Source organism: Barbatula barbatula (genome assembly GCF_947034865.1).
Source record: "Barbatula barbatula genome assembly, chromosome: 20".
Lineage (NCBI taxonomy): Eukaryota > Metazoa > Chordata > Actinopteri > Cypriniformes > Nemacheilidae > Barbatula > Barbatula barbatula.
Window position 1 is genome coordinate 17,669,156 of NC_136783.1, and position 22,343 is coordinate 17,691,498.

Below are 22,343 nucleotides of genomic sequence, written 5' to 3' on the forward strand. Positions count from 1 at the left end.
ATTAGAAAGAAAAAACATAGGTTTTAACCATATGAGAATGAGCAAATCAGTACAGCATTTTAAAGGACAAAAATGATCATTTCACCCTAACACCTGATAACATTGGTCTTCAGAACCAAAAGGCGAGTGTTTTTTTAATCAAGGCAATTTATTTTGCAATTATTTCAATTGCACATATTTCTCTGTTGAAACTAACTAGTTGGAAAATACACAATACCAGAAGAATTCTGTTCAATATTTGCGTATTTTTGTCTAATTTAACAGTCTAAGTTTATTAGATTTGAGTGTTTTTCAAGAATAATATCACACGGTTCTGTTCTATGAGCAAGACTTTATGCCTCAGGGGGGGACAGATCACCACAGAGCCATCTGGACTGTGACAGACTGAGACAAAGGTTAAAGAACCAGAAAGTCAAAGGGTAAAGGCCTGCAAGTTTGAAAATGGGTCATTGCCTTTAAAATATAACATGCACCTGAAAAGAACATGCACACATGGACAATTGCAGACTTAAAATTAATTTTAAATAGTTATAGAGTTATGTATGGTTTGAAACCAAAAGAAAATACCTGCACGCAGAGGGACTAGGGTGGAATCGGATCATGACGAAATGACAGAACCATGTGTCAAAGCCTTGAGGCTTAATGGCAGAGAACACAAGAGCTTAGTGTGTATGTTTGCAAAACCTTTACATTTAAGCCAGTTTAGACGATCCATTATTTCCCTTTCAAAAGGCTTTTATGCCCTTGTTGTTTGCCATGTTATTATTGAACTGCATATTTACACAACCCTATCAACACAATACCAAAGCGTGTTCGAGGAAGGATGTTATCTCATCCATTCATTTGTCTGAGTGCTGAGAATTCCTGTAATGCCACGAGATACAGTATCTTAATGAGGAGACCACCTCTGACCTCTTTCTCTTGTCTCCTGAATAATAGCAAGCCAAAGATTTTCCTCTTTCAACAGCTGCCTGACATCAGTAGGACCTTTCTGAAAATCTTACTTAACCTTCTCTTGACTATTGGCTAACAGGAGAGGTGCTTTGTTTGGCGGGGGGTCTGATAAAAACGTCATGATGTAATTATGATGCATGCCTGACCCATATTCATAACTGGAGCTGTGTCATCCTGTGCCGCTGTCCTCTATCAATCTGTTATGTTGGTATGACCACATGTCTGCCAGCCTACGAGAATGCTGGTCTGCCCAGCGGTTACTATAAATGAATAATGCACAGCGTCGCATCTAGTATTATTTAGCTGTACAGCCACAAGCTTTTTAAAAAGATGTAGCTTGAAAAGAATTAATCATTTATGTTCTTTAAAATCAATTGTGAATTCCATCCCTACTATTAGAAGAATGTACAGACAATGAAGGAGTATGAAAATATTCATTATGCATACAATACAGCGATTGCACAAGTGGCGTGCAATAGAGCATCTGGAAACCCAAAAGGGGTCTCCCCATGAATCCAACAAAAACTAGAGCTCAACCAATCATTACCAGCTTTGAGTAATCCCACAGATCTCAGCCTATCACATCTAGCTACTACTATCTGGACCGGCATATCACAGCAGACCTCAGTCTATCCGTATAGGGCTTTGTCTTTTACTTTATTATTTGTTGCTGAATCAACAGTAACATGTTTTTTTTACAGACTTGAAATTTGCCACCTGCTATAATTTTATATGATTATCTTCGTGCGTGTGTTCAATAGGCCTACTCTCAATGTGGGTTAAATGCAGAGGTCACATTTCGGGTATGGGTCACCATAACTGACAAATAGGTCACTTTCACTTTTTATTGCACTCGGCAGATGGGTTAAATGACACAACAATGTGTGTCGAGGTACCTGCTTAAGCCGGGTAAGTTGTGGTTTCGTGGTTGTCAGGCGTGCCGCCGTCTCTTGAGGTGTTAGAGCGCTTGCAAACAAAGCAGGAGGATCCTGGTGTCAGTTCACAGATACGACCACATAGCACACTGCAATAATTGAAAAAAGCATGTGTATGGTTAGTTGTTTTCAATTGCACTGGGAGTTGTTTTGTTTTGACGGTGTTTGCTATCTGCTATCCGAAAGAGACTGTAAGATTAAATGAATCGGCAGAAGAAATGTAATTCCTCTTGGCCTCGTGGGATATCAGCTGGAGGAAGATACAGCAGCAATAAGAAATAAACAGGAATATTAAATATTCATTTGAATTATTGGCTTGTCTATGCAAACACGGATGGAAAAATAGGAAGAATAAGTTATGCCTGTTTTTATGTTACGAAATAAATTGAAATGTAATATTACTAAAGTCCATATTTTGAACACGAAACAGCGAATAATTATACAATTATATAAATGTAGAAATGATATATTATAATTTAAAACTTAAAGGAACATTTATATTAACTTCATGCAGTATACAGTATATACAAATATACAATCATTTCCTATACTTTCTTAAAGGGATTGTTCACGCAAAATGAAAATTTCTGTCATCCCTGCCGTCACAACCTGCATATCGCTGCTCTCCTTCTGAAAACTTGTATATCCACATTTCATGGTTTTATTTTTTGCCATAAATCATTATTATGTTTGTCACTGGGTTATGCAAATATCTAAGCAATAAAAAGTATAAAAAAGTGCTACTTTGCAGCTTTGACAACACAGTATTTCATCATTTGAAAAGTACTTTTATTTCCATTTCCTGAAAAACAGCTTATTTTAACATCCAAGGTTTTGAAAGGAAAAAGCAACAATATTACTATTTTTCAGCAGAACAAAAAAAAAGTTATTTTGTAATATGTCTCAATGGAAGTCCCTGGGGGCCAATGTTGTTTAGCTAACATTTTTCTAAAACATCTGCTTTTGTGTTCTGCAGAGGACATACAGGTTTTGAAAGACACAATGAGGAATAATAAAATGAAAACAATAACAATTTGGGTGTTTGCCCTTTTTTTTATTTTACTAAAATACACTTCTGAAGACAATATCTGAGGAAAGCACACTGATGAACCACCTTCGACAACAAAACGCAGCAACCTAGTTGTGGGAACTGGATGTGAATGTTTTCTTGAAGTTTGTCAGATATATGTTCCCCTCTACAGTGAAAATATTATGGATTATAGTAATAATCCCCCCCCCCCTTCATCTGTCTTGCAAAGAATATGACAGGCTGTGAAAGATATTTCTTCGTCTATTCATCTCACATTTCCTTATAAATATTTGATGAGTACACCACACCCACACCAGCTTGTCCACCGGGACTCTCAATCAGTGCAGACATGTTTACACATTACAAACATATTTGAACAGACGCATCCTTTGCTAATACAAAGCTGACATAAAGGTATGCAAGCTTTTGCAAGCACACACACAAGACGCACACGCATCTTCCAGCCTATAGCCCATGAAAATATATCCACAGTTATAATCCTAGAGATCTAGATATGGACTGTATCAATCCATGCAACACAAGCCTTCATCTTTAGCACACATAGAGTGACCAACTAAAGCCCAGATCAGTGGTTTGAGGGAAATAAATGTGCATTCTCATCTTTCTCTTGAAATTAAAAACTTTCAAAACTGTTTCCTAAGCCTTGTTGGGTTAAGCAATGCTTGGGCACAGATGTAAAGAGCACAACCAAAAGATCGGAAACGTCCTGCAGGCTTTGCATGGTTTACTGACCCAATTCTAAACACGTGCAGAGCTGGTGAGATGGACCATAGAGCTTTCAGCTTAAAAGGCAATCTAAAAACACAGAATAATATGCCAAAAGATGATTCAGGAAATAAAGTAATATTCCGGAAGCGATCTGACGGTTCTGTCACTGAGCGCTGAAGGGAACGCTCAGCTTTCAAAAGAAACAAACGCAGTTCACATGATGCATGACTCAACGCTCTCCTTGTATAATTCCAAACCGTTAGAGTAACTCCCGCTGTTGCATTCACAGTGTGTGAAACCGCTTTCAGCTTCCTGATTTGCTTTTTTGTTTCATCCACTTGAAACAGGTCAACGTAACAGCGACACACTGTTTTCAGGAGGCTTTTTCAAGTGGTTCTTCTTATTATTCGCTGTTATGAAGAGACCCTCTATTCTGCCTGAGGATGAAAGGATTTGTGTTTAGAGGACATTGGAGGAAATGTTTTTTACAGCAGAAACAGATAATAAAAACATAACGCTCATTATGTTATGACATTATAAACATCATCTGAAGAGTTGTGTATATTATATTGTATTTCTGTCAAAAAATGACACACTGGACCTTAAGGGTTGCTTAAAAGGACAGCTCACCCACAACTAAACATTGCATAAAGATAAATTACCAGCTGGTTATTCTCGAATATACACAAAAGCTACTGAGATTTTTGTCACTTAGGAGCTAAATAAAATTTTTAAATGATCATGCACTTTAGGTTACATGCCTGTAAAGAAAACTAAAATAAGCAACCCTGAGAAATATTTGCTGGAATGAAAAGTGACAACAAACCTCAGTATCCCGCTGCATTCATCATTGTTGCGATGAAAGTGCATCACATACATGAACAGAAGTTGGATTTATCGTTTCCCATAAGGTCACAGGAAGATAATCTCAATCACACTATTTATAGAAATGTACCAGCTAAGATGGGAAGTGAGGGACAGTTTCAGAGCAGAGATATGATTTTATCACTCTCACCAGACCACACGTGTACGACAAATTCTGAATTAGACGTGGTTGGGGCTACAGATGTGACTTTCCTTTTTCACGGAGCAAACCAGATTTTCCAAATGATAAATAAATAACTTGTTACAATATAACAAAGAGCTTCACTTGTATTGTATTTCTTTATTTGGAGGTCAAATATATCACCCAGATATATCCATTGCAGGCTTAATAAATTTGCTTACACGTGTTCTTCATTCAGCCCTTTCTTTAAATGACACAATGCAATTTTTGTTTCCGAAAAGGTTCCATTTAGGCCTCATAATCCATTTCTCTAGCTGATGCTGTTGATTTGGACATGAAACCACTTTGCACAATTGTAGAAGAGAGATTTAGATCACACTGACAGACTCTCTTCTGCACAGCTGACAGAGAGACCGAGGCAGACGGAGTGAAGAGTGTTTGACAGGCTCGTTCTAACACAGTGTTCGGCAACATGTGTCTCTGCAAAAATCATGTGGTTCGCCATGTGTCTTACTAAAATAATCGTACAAAACAGAATAATATCACTGATATATTTCAGGTTGTCCTGTTTAATGTGCTCGCAGTGCTACGCGCAAGTGTCACGACACCAATCAACGGCAAACTACGTTTCTATGGTAACCTCTCCAGTTCGTAGTCAAGCTACCCAGATCCATTTCCCCAGAAAAGTTCAGAGGAGTGACACAAACTCAAGTGATTAGAAAACATGCGCTTTATAGTCATGATGCTATGAATGCCTTGCATTGCTTAAAAATCTAATGTTATAAGTTTAATAACGCACCATGCAGCAAAAACAGATGGAAGTTCAAGTTATTAGTATTAAGAAGTCATTAAAAGGTGTTTTTATAGAATCGTAGTCTTTGAAATGGCTCGTCTGCAAAAATTAATTAACCAAAACAAAATAAAAGTCTCTTTCCCGACCCCTGTTAGCAGGTCATCAAGAACTACTTCTCTTATGATTTATATCCTTCAATGTTCCTGTATAACATTTGTCAAGAGCAAAAGTAGAGATTACAGGACTAAAATATAGCCAAATGTTCTTGTCTAATGCCATAACAGTTCATTGTGCCGTTTACCCAAATATTATCTTCTGCTTTATTCGAAAATAATATTATATTAATAAAAAAAAATTATGCAATTCTCAGAAAACAATCCTCATTCATCCAACAATATAAAACTCCACTGTCAGCTGAGACATTTAGTCAAAGACAAATCTGGAAATTTCTGAGGCCGTGATGACTGTCCCTTGGGTTTGAGAGGAGATTTGAGGTAGAGATATATTAGATATCAGTTTATTTAAAATATATACCCAAAGATGACTGAATAACTATCTGGCTATTGCTAAATGCACTAGATTTGATATTGATATTAACACAAACAAGGAAGTCTTAATAAGATACCAAAAAAGATTTCAAAATATTAATTCCAGCATCATGCATTCACTTTAAAACATTCAATTGAAAACATCCGACTTGGAACTGAAAGCTCACGGAGTAAACATTGTGGCAGCTTTTGCTCGATAATGTACAAAATAAGATAAATAAAAACGATGATAAAGTCTCACCGTTTGTCTGAATTGACACAAATGTAGCGTTTAAGACCTTGAAGTGCCAGAGGTCTTTTAATTTATGGTCTTTCATGTGGCACAAAGGTAGGTCGTCATCTCAAAGCTTCAAGCAGTGACGTCAGATCCCCTCTTCACTCGAGAAACATCACCCTTGACCTGCTTTTTTGGCTGTCTTTGTATTGATGTAATACAAAGATCTATTTGAACCCTGAGATGGTGAAGTGATGATGACAATGGCACTTCGGAAGTTCTGCACATCTGGGCCCTATGTGTTTAACGTTCAGAAACACTAGGACTGGCTGATATACAAAAGCTTTTGACACAGCACTTCCACGGTTTTCTTTTGAAATGTTAACATTTGGTTTAACAAGGGCATTCGAGGATTCTGTTCAAACTTATAGCTGGAATCCTATAAATTCATTACTATAGCAAATCTGCTGGAGGATTCTGATCTGTCTGAGCAGCAATTTCCTGCTTCTGTCTGACACTGTGCAACGCATCAAGAAAATCAAAAAGAAGTCTTGCATAATTCATAAAGATTAGATTTGGAGTTTTCTGCGAGTATGCAGACTACCGATTACCATCCAAATCTGTAGGAGGTGTCATCCGAATAGAAAACGGGGCCAGCTAGGGACAGGTGCATGGTTATGTGATATTAAAACTATTAAGCTCGTTTTATAGCCCATACAGAATCCCTGTATGGGCTATAAAATGCCCCCAAAAAAGTATTTTTATAACTAAACAAATAGCTATACAAACAGGAAACAACTTTGTTACATTTTTGCTATAAATACAGAGCATTAAGCATTTATCAAGCAATAAGTGCATATCTATCCTATTGAGTTTCACTTAAATGGAGCATGAAAGAAACAATTGTTCACAGAATCATCTAGTTAGGAAACTTTAAAACAAGTAAGAGTGCAGTGCAGGCACATACGCACACATGCATACACTTCCTGGGACTGCATTGATCTGACTGCTGCAGAGCAATCCGCTGTCGTCGGACATATTGATGAGGCCATCAATCCTAATGCATTTTAAATAAGTCTGTAAGCCAAATACAAATAAACTATTACAAGCCATGGAAGACACAAAGTCCCATAGAGTCTAAACAACAAGACCAGAGACCAAAAAAGACACTTGAAATCCAATTACCAAACTTCAGAGAAATGCACGCTGATCGCCCCGTCTATCCTCTTTCTTTCTCGCGTTGGCCTTTGCATCACAGATTCCATTCAATCAACAACCACCCGGGAATTTTAGACCCCGAGCACATAGCAACACGCATAAATCAACACAGACAAAATTTGGCAATATGTGAATAACGCAAGCATGATAAACAGGTTACGTAAGTGTTCACAGACCAAATCACGATGAGAACTTACGGCTACATGACAGCATGACACACTGCAAGTACTATCAGCCACAGGCACTAAGCGTAAAACTCAGTTTCCATGAAGAGGGTATACAGAACGGAAGCCAAGTTAGACCTGGTACTATCCAGTCGTCTGTGGTTCTTACCTCATCCGGATAAATAAATAGAGCACATGATGGCTCGGGCAAGTTATTAATGCATCAACATATTAATTGCATTTGCCTTTTGCATAGCTATGAAGCCATATAGATCTTGGGTTTAGTGTGTTGGTTAGCAGTTTCCATTTTTATTCATTTTCCAGAACAGAGCATTCTGTACTATCCTTTATTAGGACATGAGAATGATGCTATTGACACTCCCACCCTTTCTCTTTCCATTCAGACTCAGACTCAGTCATAGAAATAAACAGGCTTACAGTAACCATCTGTCTATCTCTGAACTGACACTCATCAGCTCACATGCCTGTTGCTGTACCACCGCTCACTGGCTGCTCTGGGCTCCAATGTACCGGTTCCAGCGTTCACGATGACCCTTTTTAAAATTCTCTCTGACACTTAAACAGACTATTTTTTACATAATAGGACTAATAGGTAACTGTCTTTACTACTGCATGTGAAGTCACTGCTGGAAAAACGACAAGAAATAAGTTGTAATGGTTTTAAAGGGATTTGTATTGGTTTTAATGGAAACTGTAGTGGTGTCTAATATGTGATGGATTCTACTGGTGGGATGTTACATCCTGGAATAATGCCCAAAACACACTACAAAAATGAATTTTGTAATGGTTTTAATAGAAAAAGCTGTTGGGTTGTAAAAGTATTCTAATGGAAACCGTTAAAATTTCTGTGATGAGTTTGATAGAAAACACACAAAAATAAATGTTGTAATGCTTTTAATAGAAAAAGCTATTGGGTTGTAAAAGTATTCCAATGCATTAAAGAAGTTAAAATGGTTTTGTATTGGTTTTAATGGAAACTGTAATGGTTCTACTGGTATGTGATGGATAATAAAGGTGGAATGTTAAATCCTGTTGGAATAATACACACTACAAAAAGGAATTTTGAAATGGTTTTGATGGAAAAAGCTAATGGATATAATGGGATTTTCATGGAAACCATTAAAACTCCTGTAATAGTTTTCTGAAGGGTTTACAAATTCTACGACCTTATTGTTAAAAAAGTGTTACCTGCAAATACAGCGCATTTGTGTTTTAAACTGCATTTTCATTCCACCATGAAAAGTTTCTAAAAAGAGTGTTTCTTCTCAAACTTTATACTTAAGAGATAAGTTATATGTCAATAGTACTAAAACCATCACTGAAAATCTGACTTCTTTTGACTAAGGTTATGTCTTTTATCAGCACTTTAAAAACACTGCAGGAGACAGCAAGGTCTGTTTGTCCCGCTGTCTGTATGACTCCTTTGATTCACAGCGGTTTTCTGGCTAAAAGAATACAGCACGCTGTGCATTGGAAGTCACTTGTCACTTATCTCAGGTAATGCTGGTAGAGTATTTCCCATGAGCCTCTTCCGTAAACGCAGTCTGAATAGATCAGGTGAGGCACACGATCCGGTTTCTGGATTTAATTCACCGCAAAGAGCACCTCAGAGAATTACAGGATCCAGATATAATTAAAAGCAAGCTGCAGAAAAAAGAAAGACAGGCCGCTACCTAAAAGTTATAGAAAAAATACATCAAGTGTGTTTTATTGGAGGCTTTATGCCTCTTTCTGATGAGAAGAGCACATATTTTAAGATGATCGTTTCTTTCTAATCTGAACATTTTGTCCTTTTGATCTGGGATTAGTGCTCTCAATGACATTTAAAATGCTGTAATGCAAAACTCTGGAAAAACATGATGAAAAAGATTAAGTGCAAATACATTCCCTTTAAAAAATACAAAATACAATACAAAGTCCATCTGCAATGAATTAGACCTCAACTGCAAATTACATCAATACAGTATGTTCTGCTTACACAAATCTAATGGTGTTTCTAGACTCCATGAGGTCAAAACTTTCCACCGACGCTCTAAAAAAATCTGGAAAAATAGGGCACAACATACTGTATTAATATGAAGAAATTTTCAGTATTCAGTTGTTTACATTTTGCACGGCATTCAATTTCTTTTAGCGTTAACAGAAATGTTTGTAAAGTAAAGGATAATGGTAATTTTCTGCCAGTACTTTATCCGTTTTTTACAGATAGATTCACACAATAGACTACTATAGAAACTATAGAGACCCACTACAAAAAAAATGCCACAGGCATTCAATCTAAAAGACAGAATACAGCACAAATTCTGCTGATCTATTGTCTGTGTGCATTTTCCAGTTTGGGATCACGGGGCACGTGACGTAGTAAATTTGATGACAGCTGCTTCACGTGTCTGCTCCGGGGCTTTGGAACATCACTTGATTTAGAAAGCCTGTGAAATGAATATTGGAGTACCAAGGCTTTTTATCCAAGTACAGCATATTAGATGTCATCTGTTGTTCAAAAAATGAACTTTCAGAGGACGTACAGGTACACGTTTGAAATGTACAATATTTCACCCGCAGGCAAAACCGGACAAAAATGTTAATGACTCATCTAGCACTGGTGTCTGTCAAATACACATACTAGTGTGTGTCAAGAATGAGAGTCTCTCCCTATCACCACTGCGACCGATAACCAGCAAATCATGACTCACAACAGTGGCGTAACAAATGTTTATTACATCCGGTGTGAGGACAACACTCGATCAATGTACACTCGAAGGATGTGTGAACGTTTTCTCCAAAACCAATCGTCTAAAAGATGACAGATTCACATACAATTTAAAGTTATAGTGCTGTTTCACCACTAATACTTTACATTGCAGAACTATGCAAACATATCCCACCACAAAGTTATATCTTTCATTGTGGCACAAGAATACAAACCCTATGAAACTGGGAAAACATCTCATGTTTTTTCATCAATGGCTTTGTAACTCGAACAAGTGACAGACGACAAGAGTTATATATAGTTTCAATTATCGGTGAATGTAAATAAATAAATACATCTGAATATTTCCTAAATATTTATACATGTATTTTTGTTTATAAATGCAGAATTAATATGCACAGACATACTGTATAATGTAAACACAAACTTTTATACTGGATGCGATTAATCATGATACGAATGCCCTATTTCAAAATAAAAGTTTTTTATTCACAACTTTAATGTTGTGGATGGTATGACAACTTGGTAAATATCATCTCTATACAAACAGAAAATCTAACATGAGTCAAGGGACTCCTTAGAGATTTTTATAGATCCCTTCTCCCTACATTAGGCTATCTATTATTATTTAGGCTGATCTATTATATCTGTTATTTTTTTCTGTATGATTCCATTGCTTCAGAAATGACACATGAGACCTTTAAGACTTCAATCATCCTCGTCTATAATAACAGAGTTTTTACACCAACACAACAAGCGTGACAGCAGTCTGCAGGTTATTTATGGACTCTTTATAAAGTCTTCAGGGACTTCTGTAACTAGTGATATCCCCAAGTGGTGGCACTTCACAGCAGTGACCTTTTACAAGGACACAATTTCACCTTGTTTTCAATACCTTGTCTATTCGGTCTAGTGTATTTTGTCTCATTTATCTCTGAGCTTTCCAGATAAAAAACTGCGAAGTTCAGAAATGGCGCAGCTTCTGGAACGAGATCGATTTTAAGGGGAACAGCAGCATTCTTTAGAAAAATGTCACCGCACGATGAGAATTCCTAAGCGCACATTAGTCTGTGACAATACGAGGAACCGCAGAGGCAAATATATTCAGATAGAAAAATCACACAGTATTGATTTGGGTGCATGAATAGAAACTAAAAAAGATTTGTCATCAATCGAATGTCGACTATTTAAGATCTCTGATCTTTTGTGGGCAGAAGCTTGGCAAAGCATTGAAAACAAGAGGGATTCATAGAAAAACCTAAACACCTAACTGTGACATTATTCATATTTTCAAAGTGGAAAATGATTGTCTGCAAAGCATGTTTGTTGACGACAACAAAATCAATGCACAGCTTATTTTATTTAGGCTAATTTCAGCATATTACAATGATACTTGTGATACTTTAACAGAACGTTTATGTCATGTATTATTACCGTTTCATCGGACGCGTGCGCACCTGACCACGAGTTAACTTCCGGTTTGGGTTTGGCTAGTGTCTAATAATATAACTATATATGTTTTATTTTATTTATGTTAATATTGATTTGTATTTTTATTCCGCTGTATTATAATTGTATTAAATAAACGATTTGTTAAAATTAGTTGTATGTTCATTTTTTAAATAAACAATTTGTTAAACAGGTATATCATATGGTACATTGACATCTAGTGGTTGAGCTTGGTCTCGGAGTCTAAATTCAAAATATTGGAGAGACAAATTTAGCCATGTATGGTTATTCTCGGTTTCTTTTGACAGGCACTCTATTGTTTGTGAATGTGTACCGGAAGTTCAGTTGGAGTCACAAAAGTGTGCATGCGCAGTAAAATGTGTCCTTAAGATGAAACCGTCTATACGCCTGCACATCAAGAATGTAACATTAACAAGTATAGACTGTCATACATTCTTCTACACAGAAATAAAAACAAACCAACTGTATGTTCACCTGTGTGAACAAACAGCTTCAAATGTCAGCGTGGCCCTGAAGGAACCGATCTATGATTGGGTAGCTGGAGATCCCAGCCTCCACTGTACAGAACATCTCTCCTAAGAAACAGTTACCAAATTACAAGACTGAAGTGCAGTGCAGAACATTCAAGGTACTCAAATGACAGCAGAGCGCCTGAGTGCACATTAACATCTGTGAAAACCAAAGTGCACAGTGTCGGAAGCCGCAGCATCTGAATCCTTAGTGAAAGTAACTTACTGCAGAGCCAAAGAAAATGATTGGTACAACTTGCAAGACCGAATTAAATTCACATTCTATTTACTTACTAATTTCTAATAAACTTGGCATGTATGCAAATCAGCAGTATATAGAATACATAATATAGAGAAAACAGGGGATTATTGCCGTTTTTTCATCCATTAGTGATCCTAACTGTAAAAATAATGATCTGTAGGATTGCTATTGGTCTGTTCTTGGTTCATGTTCATAGCACTATTAGTATGTGTCTCTTAATACCAAGTGAAACTGATAACAGCTGCATCAATTTAGATCATTTTAAGAAATAGATGGTGAATGTGTTAAAATATCAAATTGGAGACTGGATTCTGTCGATTGTGGCACTAAACAACACAATACGAAGATATTTTTTACTCTTTATGCAACCGAATCTGTGCTGGTATGTATTGGCCACCTCCAATTTTGCCTTTGTTTTGCCTCCAGCTAATGCCGTGACATAAACGTGACGTTAGCCGTAAAGGGGTCTATATTTAGATTTTTTTCATCATTAGATTCCAAATTTCGAAAGATCTCGGCCAAATATTGTCCTGTAATAAATAACCATACATGGATTGAAAGCTTATTTATTCAGCTCAAAATCTCAGTTTAAAGAAACTCGGAACTACTTCAATGGTTTATGAGAAGACAATGTACCAAGACAGCCTACTAAAACACTTAAACCAGCCTACTTAAACCAGACATGTCAATATCAGTTACATGGAATTGGCAAAAAAAGGGGGAGCATGATTTAGTGCAGGAAATATTGATCCGGCATTCCTCTGCCCAGCAACACACAAAAACAATTGGAAACTCACAAACACACAGTGTCCAGCAGTTGGTCTCATGTGTGAGTGAGCTAACCTACAAACCGAATGACTGTCGAGAGACAGAAGCTGTGAGCCAATGGAAACAGTGATTGAACAGAGAGAGAGAAAGTGAAAACGCAAGCCAGCAAAAAAGAAATCAAGATGGTTTGCCTCATTTCTAATTTGTTTGGATAAAAGCATCTTGCAAAAAAATGAACGTAAATGACAGACAGGAGGAGATCATAACGTTTTTATAGTTTTCAAACAATAGGTGCCTGTCTGATATCTCGTGCAAAACCTGAGTAATGAGGGAAAGCCTTTCGTAAATAAAAATGTATGTGTAGCTGATCTCCGTGTCGACTTCCCGATCAATGTCTCCATTCAGACAGCAGGGCAATTTGAGCTCGCTGCTTTATTACTGTTAAACGAGTAAAATTGAAGCTTTTCTAAACATTTCTTTCAACCACATTCTCACATTTAAGTCAGAACTCTTTCTTTGCATGACATGCTATATTTTTCCCTTTCTTCTTTTCTTTTGAGAGTATGAGTAAAGTCTGTGCTATTTCAGCTGAGGTCTGTAAGAGCAGGTGGATGAGGGAGCTAATAAAACTGCCCTCAAGATGCTCTGATGGTTTTCAAGGCTTCAGATCTTTCAGATGTCTTAGCAAATGTACATTACAAGTCGGTAATGAATAACTAGATTCCCATTAGATAACACATTTCATTCCTTGAAATGTCATTCGGTCCAAAAAGCTTGGTGACATTTATTAACTCACAAGATGTTGCCTCGCTTGCTCTTTAAACTTTATCCGATCTGACAAAACTGCAAGAGATTCAGATTAATGTGTGTCTACATTCAACGTGTGAGTGATTTTGTGGACAATGACTGTGGCCCTTACCCTTACAGACGTCATATTGCAGACCACAAAATAGTTTTTCTATTTATTCAGTCGGACTATCATTAGAGTGAAATTACGCACCAAAACACAAGCACACGTGAAAATCTAAAACACACAAACAGCTTATATTCACGTCTTTAAAGAGAAAACAGTTAGTAGAATTTGACACGTTTGTCTTCTGTTGTTATTAAACAGACTCACAGACTTTCCTGAAATCGATTTCCCTTTGTGTAAAGATAAATGCACTGTTGTTTTTGCATTGCATTGTTTTTCAGATTTTTCAAACTACATTTCACTACATTTTGCTTTTATTTGAGGGGAAAAATACACCCAAGTTAACAAAACAAGTTGTAATACTTTATGTTTTGAGAATGTTCACTCACTATTTTTTAAAGATCCAGTGTATGAAATTTAGCATCATCTAGCTGTGAGGTTGCGAATTGCAACCAACGGCTCACTCCACCCCTCCATTTCGAAGCACTATGTTGGCTGACACAGGAGAAAGATGTCGTCATGTTTTATAACTTTCTGTATTATATAATTGGATTACCCATAATTTCAGAAAAGTTTTTCAATTAATAGTGCAGCGCTAATAAAAATACGTTATTCTAAGGTAATAAAAACATAGCGCTTCACTATGTAAGGACTTTACAGTATATATGTATATTATATTGCCTTTCTGGTAATTTACATTTACATTTAGTCATTTAGCAGATGCTTTTATCCAAAGCGATTTACAAAGAGTTCGGGGAGCAATAAGCGAAATGTCATACAAAGAGCAATAGAACAACAGGTGCTAATACAAAGTTACCAGTTTCAACAAAAGCTAGACCTGTTGAGAGAAGAGGGTTAGTGTACTTTTTCGTTTCTCATTTGTCTTTCAAGTATTCGCTAAAGAGGTGTGTTTTAAGTAGTTTTTTGAAGGTTGAGAGAGATGTGGTTGACCGGACCACATTGGGAAGAATGTTCCACCAGGAAGGAGAATGAGCGGGAAAGGGATTTAGTGCTCTAGATCCTCCACAAAAATTACACCTTGGACCTTTAAAATCATGGCAGAAATATTGACAAAGAACACGACTTCAAAAAGAAAGATTTAAAGTGAACATCACAAAAAAGGTTTCCAAGGAGATGACAGAATGGAATAAGAGAGATCACATAGAGTGCAAGCGGTGTCAGCGGGAAGAACATGGAAGAACACATTGTGAGATTTTATGTAGGTCATTGATTCAGAAATGTGTGTCAGTGTATGAGTCGAAAGTGAGGGAGCAGTCCAGAAGATGAGAGAGAGAAGTAATAAGAGACTCTCTCTCTCTCTCTCTCTCTCTCTCTCTCTCTCTCTATAAGACTTGTGGTCTTTCAGTTCTGGTTTGTTGTGCAGGTCAGATCCACACACCCACAGTTACGTACTAACCATCTTACATCTGCACCCTAAAAATACTGTTGCAGTTATCTCATCTTCCTATTTCCTTTTCATATCTTAAATCAAGCTTGGTTGTAGCAGGAACATTTGCTTCTAACTGGTTCAAGCTGGTAATTGGCTGCCCATGTGTGGTTTACACAGATGACCTGCTGGATTACCAGCTGGTGAGAACCGGCTGGGTCCAGGTCCAGGTGGAACAACCTGGTCATACCAGCATAGGGTTGCCAAGCTGTTTTTTGTAAACATAGGTCCAAACTGGGCTACATGACTGACCAGCAGGATGGAGCAGGTAGGGACCTGGCAGACTATCTTGGTCAAGGACCCATGTATACAAATCTAAGCATATGGTGGCCCAGCATATTGTTTTTGCCTGTCCAGCTAAGGACCGACTTGTACAAGATGGAAATGAACGTAAATATTTTAAAACACAGGTATTATCAATATAATTCATATAGTGTAAGAACTGGACCTCATTGAACCTGCTCCTCTTTTACATTCCTTATAAAGCCTGACTCAGCCGTAAAGAATGAACTCATTTTCAAGTTTTTTAAAGAGGGCCCAAACATGATTGAACTAGATCCGAATTCTCTCTACTCAGAAATATATGTGTCAGTCAGAAAAACGAATAAGCACCTCTTTAGAAAAATATACCTCTGGTTAAGCGGCAGCAGAAACCAGATCTGAAATCCAGACAGTCCATAAGTCGTATAAGTGACCCTGTTCATGAGTGAGATTGCTTCTCTCGTTCATTTCCCCATCTGTCCTGACTCGAAAGTCACAAAGACAGACGAATGATTCAAGCCACTGTTTATCACGCACCAATCTCACAGTATAAAGAGATATCGGATGAGAATGCATGCGAAGGATGTCACTTTTTACCTGTGAACCACAATAAGCTTACATCAATAAACAAGTCCGTACAACAAAGTTTAGGTCCATTGACAAACATCTTCCTATTCTCGCGGCGAGTTGTGAGGTCGCCTGGTTCATACCGACACATTCTGAGGGCCAAAGCAATCGATACAACCTTGCACGTGAATCCCTGCTGAAACAACAGCAATAACAAGTTTATACGAGTTGTCAATGTTTTGAGTTGAATTCTGCCCGAGTACTAAATTCTCAATAACATGAAGCACGTCACAACCCTGACACAATATTGAACCCACTTTACTGCAGCGAACAGCTCCAAACCCATGAGTAACAATACAGACGACTCTGCGTCAGCCTTGCCGGAACGCTGTCAATTGACAATGCATCTATCCTTTATAACGGCCAATCATGTTATCCGGCTGTGGAAAATGCTTGTCTTTGTATCTGGGGATTGAGGTCAAAAGGGCAGGAATGACTTATTATTCACGTGCAAGTGTAATACTTTTAATCAGGTCATGCACGTGATGTGACGGCTGTCTGGAAATGTTTCAAAAGCTGTTGGCAGGTTTTATTATAAGCAGAACGTAAATGAAATTACCATGAAAATGATTGAATTACCGTTAACTTCATTTGGCTTGACAGCTACTTAATTACCAATAACTTATAGTTAAACAATCTGATCGTTGTCCAAATTTATGTTTTAAGACCACAAAAGGCCACATTTACTCAGTTTTGACATCTATAGTTGGCATTAAGCATCGTATGCAGATAAAATGAGAAATATATTAAGAATAAAGTTTTAATAAAAAAATCACTACAGTTTGGAACAGAGCTAAGTTACAGTTTTTGATATTGTATGAAGAATTTGATCGATCCTGTTCTATCGGATTACAGAAAGATGCAGAGAGTTTTAACACGTCTCTACAACACAGCATGCTGAAATAAACGGCACAGGACCTTCTAGTCTGCATCGTGGCAGCTCGACCTGACTCATAATGACAGTCTATAGAGACACGCGTTGACTGACGCCTTTTTCTGTCTTACTAATAGCTGCAGGACAAAAATTGTCTTGCATTAATAGTAGGACGAAAGTCAAACAGATAACTTAACACTACCAAAGAAAAACTGGGATTCTTTACAAAAAGGTGTGTTTGAAAATAGAAAAAGACAATGAGGAAGAGCGAGACATACTCACATGTGCTATTGGACGACAAAGCTGAATGCAGCGAACCGTCCTCCACTTAAAACGCTCCCATTTATCAGCGTGAGCAGCATGTACTCAACAGAAATATTATTTTATATTCAATGTAAATAGTTCTCATATTGAGCCTCTCTGAAATGAATGCACGAACACAATGCAAATATGCTTTTATGTTTATATGAACCATGTCCTACGAAAACTGAATGTGAGTCAATGGAGGTAGAAAAAAGCAGCAGGCTGAAAGCAAAGAGGGCAAGAACTGAGAAAAAGAATATTGAGGTTCCAAATGCCTTCTATTGGTTTACTACACACTCTTAAACATTTAGTTATTTTCAATGTAGTGTTGGGTCAAAGATGGTAAACGGGACGAACCCAACCGTTGAGTAAATTAACCTATGCTGGGTTATTTCAACCCAAAATGCTGAGTTGTTTAACCCCATTGTTGGATGAAATACCCAATGACTGTGTTTGTCCCTTTTAGACCCAACATTATTAAGAGAATATACTCTGAATACTCTAAAATGCATTTATTTGCAGAAAATGACAGAAAAGGTGCTCTGTGTTTTCTCAGACCTTAAATACTGCAAGGAAAGTAATACAACAGTTATATTTGTACATGTATTTAATACACAATATTTTTTTATGTGATAACCTGAATTTTTATCACAGTATTCTGAGGTTTCATTGGGTTGAATTATATAATATAATATAATATAAAGCATAATACAAAGTAACTCCAAAACTCCAAATGTGACAAAGTCTGTATCATACGATCGGTCCCTATAAGTTGCACAGAGAGGATTAAAGAAATCTCACAATGCAGAAAAAAGTACTTATTATTCCCATCATCCATTTATGTCAGTAGGTGTCTGATCCCACCGACTGCTATCCATTACATCCAGAAAATCTGATTTCACATCTACTAGAACCAGACGTGGGAGCGCAAGTGCTTCACAGACGTCACACTGACCTACATTATGAGACACATTTTTGATATTTCACCACATGCAACGGTCTCTTATAACTGGGTGAGTAATCAAAGTCTACAGGACTCCTGAAATAAACATCACCAATGTTCAACCTGAGGGTGGGTGTCATACGCTACGCCAATATCACACAATCAAGAATCAAATTAACTGGCCAACACACCTGGATGTTTTTCAGCAACTCATTTTAAAGTGGATAATGGGTAGATCGAGCAGAAATACTAGGGAAAATGTTGAAATGCGTGTATAGTTAATGATGTATAAATATCGACAGAAATACAATGAGAAGGAACAATGAGAAAAACAGGGTTGGAAACAACTTCGTTTAAAGGGCCAGTTCGCACAAAAATCCAAATCCGTCATCATCTCTCCGTCCTCATGTCACCCAAAATCTGTATATGATTCTTTCTTCTGTGTAACACAAAATAAGATATTTCGAGAAATGTCTCAGTGGTTATCGTCCATACAATGCGAGTCAATGGAGGCCAGTGTCGCTTGCCAACAACCGTTCTTCAAAATATCTTCTTTTGTTTTCTGCAAAATAAAGAAAGTCAAACAGATTTTGAAATTTACATTTTAAGGTGAACGATCCCTTTAATAGTTCATCAGAAGACACACTCAAATATCTAGACGTCATGCACTCGGGACCTATTTTAGTACATTTATCAATGTATGGCTGAATTTCAGTGAGCATTTCCTACGTCCGTCATCAACGAAATGCTCCAATAATATACAAAAGGTTCAAACTCATGGATGTTTTCTACATACCAACAATCTTACCTAAAGACATCTCTCACACAAATCACTGTCAGTGAAGGTAAAAAGTTGCCTTGGAAACACATTTTCTTAAAGAGCAAGAAAAATGAATTTCAACCGCCGTTGGGGATCAATCGCAGCCATCAATAGTTCATTAAAATGTCACCTCGTTTGACAAAAGCTCTTCAACACTCTTCACTCGACAGTGCAATATCTCAACACTAGATAATTTCTCTTGGTTCACTTTTTTTCCAACTTCACCAAGCACCTGCAATTCTGCCCGATTATGTAACGCAATCTTTTTAGTCAATGGAAGATATCTCAATAATCGGTGCTTTAATTTGTTGACCTTTAAAGGGCAATGAAACTAAGATACTCCCTACAGGAACTAACAAGGACATTCAAATACCCATTCAATGCTAACGCTGTAGTGATCGTCTCATCATGTTTCAGAGGGTATAGAGAACGCTGATGATGCAAACTTTGCCATGTCCTCATTTCCTCCTACACAATGGCATAGCAAAATTTGCAAGAGCTCAGTCATTATGGTGGAAGGTGACACGCTAAAAGCACAAGTGTGAGTACACACACACACATGCATAAACTCATAACAAAGGATATCCGGCACATGGAGCAATGATCTCATTTGGTTCTCAAAATCCCACGAGACCAAGCAGGACAAAATCCGTGTGTTATGACTGTGCTGTTGAATAACTGACATCTAAAAAACAAGTCTTTATCGGGAAATAGCAAAGTAGCCATGACTTGATGACTGGCAAGCTGGAAAGTTCTTTGTGTCTTGTGAACAACGTCAGAACCTGGGTGTTGTGAACTCATTATCCTGGCCTGTCATTTCTGAAACTCAATTTCCCATGCAACCCACAGCTTTTATTTCATCTGTGAGATTTCACATGGTTAACTGACCTTCCTAAAAACAGGACCACAGGAAGCACACAGCATACTGACATCATCTTGCGTGCCTTGTGTGTGGAGTCTGTGAGGAAGGCATACTTCCTTCTAGAAGGTACAACTGTGGAAATACAGCCACTGAAAAATGAACACCAAAGAGATCACACCAAACGTTTCATTAATTCAGTATTTCTAAATGTATTGTGGCCATTCCAGTCCTGTTGAAACCTCAGGAGTGACATGAAGTCACCTGACAGCAATGTGAAAGACTGACGGCATGACAAAACACATGAATCGAGGTTATCACATAAAAACTTATTTTTACTTTCCTTAAATAAATGCACAAATATTGTATCGCTTAAAAGTGAACAAGAACTTGATTTCATTGCAGTATTTGAGGTATATAAATAAAATAAAAGCATCTTTTTTGTTATTTTGACATGTTTCTCCAGTTTTCATTTTATGCAAATAAAAATATTGTTTCTATTTGCATTTATTTCAAATTTGGGAGAAATACTGTTGGTAGTTCACAGAACGAAACAAAAAGTACAATTTTACCTAAAATATACATAAAAATACTCAAATGAAAAAACTGAAAATAATTTTGAAATGGTCTGTACATTCTTTCTCCATTTTATGTTTTTGTACTGTGAATTATATATATTTTTTGCACAGATTGCCTTATATCTTCACACTGTACAGTGGACTACACCCTCACCTTTCAGTTCAAAACATTTGTACTTCATCTCTTTCATTTTGTCTTGACTATTTTAATGTCAGTTAGCATGCAATTCAAAGAGAACACTTCTAGTCTTAATAACCCACAACACTTCTGACAACCAAGCAGAAACATTTTATATACAGTATATCAACTGTGGTACATTTGGATAAATCTCAATTTCAAAGCGCTCAAGGTTCCACGTTCCACTGTAACTGAAGGGAAATTATATTATGTAAAAACAAAGAATTGAAAGTGTTTTAAAATAATTTAAGATGACTTAATATACTATATCGGATATATTATGTTATTATGCTAGATAGAATATAGTGAATGTAGATGTCACAGCTTATCTTAAAGGGATAGTTCACCCAAAGAGACAAATTCTCATCATTTATTTACCCTCATGTCATTCAAAACCTGTATTTGACTCATTCTTTTGTGGAAAACAAAAGAAGATATTTTAAGCGATTTCTCAGTAGTTTATATAACTTATTTATTTTCCTGATTTATGGGGCAAATACACCCCTGATGCTGGTGCTTCCATGACAATAAATAAAAATAGCAGGGTACCATTGTGAAAAATAGGTTAGTGTGTTACAGTAATGTAGGTCATCGCTGGCCTTGCCTGCAGTTTTCAGAGTCTGAGCAAAGCTCAAATTACCAATATCTTACGGACAACAGAGGTCCAATAATTGAATCCCGTTTGAAAAGAAAGACTCAGACCTCCTCAAACCCCCTCGCAGGCTTTACAAATGCATCATGCGTGACGTGCTTTAGGGCCAAGGTGACACGGTGCTTTGCTCTCGCGCCATAAGAGCTTGGAATTGTGGGAAGCTTGGGTAAATCGAATGGGCTGTATATGACCCTGAAGCTGTACGGGTCTGACCCACATTCAAGAGCCCTTGTACTGTCTGTAAAATCAGATGCTTTCTTATCTTTATTTCTTTATCAACATCAGAGATGGAAGTTTTTAATCCTTAAGTAAAAAGAAATAAAAATATGGTCATTTTAAACTAATTGTAAATCTATGTATCTGTCACCTAGATCAGTGGATCTCAACGGGGGCCCCATATGTCTTCAAAGGGGGTCTCAAGATGGCTAATATTTTAAAAGTAGACTAAATTAGCATGAAGATACATTAAAAAAAACTGAAAACAAAGACACTTATTATTTTTTCAGAATAAATAAACTTTTAAAGTCAAGCTCTAAAAGATTTCATTGGGTTGAAAT